Source organism: Mobula hypostoma, chromosome 6 (genome assembly GCF_963921235.1).
Source record: "Mobula hypostoma chromosome 6, sMobHyp1.1, whole genome shotgun sequence".
Lineage (NCBI taxonomy): Eukaryota > Metazoa > Chordata > Chondrichthyes > Myliobatiformes > Myliobatidae > Mobula > Mobula hypostoma.
Window position 1 is genome coordinate 163696419 of NC_086102.1, and position 4453 is coordinate 163700871.

Here is a 4453-nt window from a genome sequence, read left to right on the forward strand (position 1 = left end):
AACTCTGACCGGTTGTACTTTATACATTTAACTGATTTACTTCCATTATCAAAGTTATTCAGTTCCTTTTTTTCCAAACTCATTGATCATTTAAGACAGAATTACATGATGCCAGTCGCTTTTAACCTCGTGTACTTGACTCTGACTCCAGGCTGCTGAAAAGGATTGTCATTTTTACATTGCATATTGGAATAGGCAACTACTTTAGGCATTGTATCTTTAATTTTAGAATAATACAGGTCGGGGTGTATGGGGTGTCCAGGGAGGGGTAGCACCTCTGGTGAAGGGGCTTGTCGTGCTCCGCCCAGGGGCAGCTCTCTCACCTTTGGTCCCCACCGGACACTCAGCTCTCACCTGTGGCTCCAAGTAGCTGTTTGCATGTGACAGCGGCCACACCCCGGTACACCGCTTCGACAGGCGGGCTAAACCAGGTGAGGGTAGCCGGTGGGTCTCGTACCCCGGTGAGACAGGGACATCAGATTAGATTATGAGGACACTCAGTCCTTGTTTATTGCCATTTAGAAATGCATGCATTAAAAAATGATACAACGTTCCTCCAGAATGATATCACAAGAAAACACAGGACAAACCAAGACTAAAACTGACAAAACCATATAATAATAACATATAGTTAACACAGTGCAAAGCAATACCATAATTTGATAAAGAGCAGACCATGGCCATGGTTAAAAAAAAAGTCTTAAAGACTGATAGACTCATCATCTCATGCAGGCGGCAGAAGGGAGAAACTCTCCCTGCCATGAATCTCCAAGTGCCGCCAAATTGCCGATGCAGTACCATGGGAAGCACCCGACCGCAGCGGACTCTGAGTCCATCTGAAAACTTCGAGCCTCCGACCAGCCCCAGGTGAGTAACGGATGGAGAAAAAATGTACAACTCCAGCAGAAGGAATGGGGAATTAATATTTTTGGTTCGTAAGCAATGAAAGGGTTATCAGATTGGGAAAAACCTAACTCTTAGGAACTTGAGGCTCTCAACCCTCTTGACTTCAGCACCATTCTCGTAGACAGGAGCACGTGCATCAACCTCCTTCCTGAAGTCAATGATCAGCTCTTTTATTTTGCTGAATCGAGAGAAAGGTTATTTTCATGATGACATGACACCAGGACTCTCCGTCTCCTTCCTGTTTCCTGACTCGTCATTTGAGCTGCCACCCGATTTGAAGGCATCATCTGCAAATCTGTAGACAGAGTTAGAGCTGAATCTGGCCACGCGGTTGTGAGTGCTTAGAGAGTAGAGGGTGTTTGAGGATGCATAATAAGTTATTTTCAGAAAAGTTACACAATAAAAATTTCTATGTATGTTTTATTAAATATCAAAAAGAGTAATATTTTATATTTTTATTGATATCTTCATATTTAAACTGTACCCTAATATTTTGTGTCTCAATAATGTGCCAGATATTCTGAATGAATAGAGCATTTTAAGGTTCCTATATGCATTATTTGTTTTGTTTTGTGGTATTTGACCACCAGTGCTTTTAATTCCTGCTTGCTGTTCACTAGTCATTATTATTTTATCAGTTGCTGTTCTGAGAGTGTAGGAACTGAACCAATCAAGAACAAATGTGCAATTTTGCCAAATACTTGCAGCAGAATTATTTTATAAATTGGAGCCTGACCTCCCAAGGCCTCTCTCTGCTTTATGTCAGTTATCATATCACTGCTTTAGCCAAGGTGAAGAAAGTAGCCAACATTTTATTCTGCGTTATTCAGGAGTTTTGAGAACTTCCATCTAGAATTGTTGAGTTTGCTGTGTGCAGCATTGGTTACTTTGATTATCTATTCCGTTACTGCTTTCTCAGTTTTTTAAAAAAAAGATCTCATTTTGTTTAAGATCCAGGATACCCAGTGGATGATGCAGAGATGAGGCAAATTTAAGGTAGGTGCCTAACATAGACAGTGGGTGAAAAGGCTGACCTTTGTCCATATGGCTGCCTTCCTTTATAGCACTGTAATGAATTTTTGCCATTTAAGATTAAAAGCTGGTTTACTCCTTCCCATTGTAGCTGAACAGATGAATAGCTGGAGCAGCTGCACCATCAACTATTCTGAAAGTAAATTATTGTTTAGACTCTTAAGTATTAATTAACCACAGATCATCTAATTATTCTCATTCTTCCATTTTCTGAAGTTTACTGATAACGTCATTATCTGAGATTTTTAAATGAAGGCTAATTCTGGTAGGTTTTTGAATTGTGTTCTCCAGCTTCCTTTCAAATTGGTTTAAAAGACCATTTAGTAAGATTACGAAGTGAAGGGAAACAATCCTCTGATTATGTTGATATACCCTATTCAAGATTTCCAAACTAGTCGACTGTTAACATTAGCTGTCAGACAGGAAGCAATGGTATTGACCTAACATTAGGCTGGAATGCAGGTGACAAACTCTACCACTTGCTGTAAAAACGCCTCGCCATGTACAACACTATATGCAATATATCTGGAATTTTCTTTAAAATTATGATCTGGTTTCTTTTTGAAAGCCACCATTGATTTTGACCACACTGCCTGATGCTAACAAACCACTGCATAGAAATAATCCATTTCCCCTTCTTCACAGATGTCAGAATTCTGAACCAATCACTTCTTTCACATTGCCTTTCTGGTGGTTCTGCCTCGTTCTCAAGCCTTTAATTGTACCTCTCCCATTACTGTCACTTCAATATTTTCTCCTTGCACTACTTCAGCACTAACTATAAAGTGCCGGCCATTCTATCTGCCAAGAGAGTTCACTTCCATGATTCTGACCGCAGTTTACACACCACCACTGGCCGACTGTAATCAGGTACTTCAGATATTGCATTCTGCCATCACTAGTCCCACCCCGTCATTGTCAGGGACTTCAATCAAGCTTTTTTGAAGAAATCCCTGCCCAATTACCATCAGCATATAACCTGTAGCACCAGGAGTTGCACCACACTAGACTACTGCTCTTCTATGATTAGGAATGCCTACCATTCCATGTCAGACCAGATTCTGGGAAATCTGATCACTTGGCTGTCCTTCTACCTGTATACAGACAGGGACTGAAGAGCAAGGCTCCAGAGATCAGGACAACAAAGAGGTGGCCGCGGGAGGCAGAGGAGCGGCTGCGGGATGGCTAAGAGTCGGTGGACTGGACCGTGTTCAAGAACTCATCAGTGGATCTGATTGAACACACTATGGCTGCCACAGAGTATATAAACAGTCATAGATGAGTGTGTCCCCAAAAAATCATTCAGAGTCTTCCCCATTCAGAAGCCCTGGATGAACCATGAGATCTGTTGAGGGCCAGATTAGAGATATTCAGGTCTGACAACCAAGTAGGATACAAAATTTCCAGGTACAGTCTCTGAAAAGCCATCTCATGGGAGAAGTGACAATTCCAGACTAAACCAATCAATGAAGGATGCTCGGCAGTTGCTGCAGGGCTTGAATGATATTACCTCTTACAAAGTAAAATCAGGCAACACGGGTGACAACAGGGCTTCACTTCCAAATGAGCTCAATGCCTTCTATACTCGCTTTGGCTGTCACAGTATGGAGAAACATTCGCAAACTGATCCTGTGATTTCAGTCTCTGAGGCCTACGTGAGAGCACCCTTCAGGAGGGTGAATCCACAGAGAACATCCAAGCCAGATGGGGTCCCTGGCCTAGTACTAAGGACCAGTGCTGATCAACTGGCTGATATCTTCAACCTCTTGCTTCAGATGTCTGAGGTACCCACCTGTTTCAAGCAGACTTCAATTATACTGTTGCCTAAGAAGAACATGGAAATCTGCCTCTATGACTATCATCCAGTAGCAATTACATCCACTGTGATGAAATGTTTTGAGAAATTGTTGATGAAACTATCAACTCCTGCCTGAGAAGTGACTTGGATCCACTCAATTTCCCTACTGCCACAACAGGTTCACAGTAGATGCAATTTCATTGGCTCTTCACTCAAACCTGGAAGAACTGAACAGAAAAGATGCATACATCAGGATGTTCTTTATCAACTCGATGGCCTGCCATTCAATATCGATATTGATGTATCGATGCTCGGCATTCAATACTATCATCCCCTCAGAACTAATCAATAATCTCCACGACCTTGGCCTCAGTACCTCCTTGTGTAATTGGATACTCGATTTTCTCACTTGCAGACCCCATTCAGTTCAGATTGGCAACAACATCTCCTCCACAATCTCCATCGGTATAGGCACACCACAAGGTTATGTGCTTAGTCCCCTACTCTACTTGCTTTACCCTTATGACTGTGTGGCTAAGCACAGCTCCAATGCCATATTCGAGTTTGCTGATGACACCATTGTCATAGGCCAAATCAAAGGTGGTGATGAATCAGTATATAGGAGGGAGATTGAAAATTTGGCTGAGTGGTGCGAACAACCTTTTACTCAATGTCACTAAGACCAAAGAGCTTATTATTGACTTCAGGAGAAGGAAA

The 4453-nt window shown here is 42.0% G+C and overlaps 1 long non-coding RNA gene across 1 annotated transcript; it reads left to right on the top strand.

The window, feature by feature from the left end:
* The first annotated feature begins 314 nt into the window (after positions 1 to 314).
* On the top strand, positions 315 to 4139 carry LOC134347712 (uncharacterized). Its single transcript, XR_010018237.1, has 3 exons — positions 315 to 867; positions 1858 to 1902; positions 3043 to 4139. It is a non-coding gene; the product is annotated as an uncharacterized LOC134347712 (long non-coding RNA).
* The last annotated feature ends 314 nt before the right edge of the window (positions 4140 to 4453 follow it).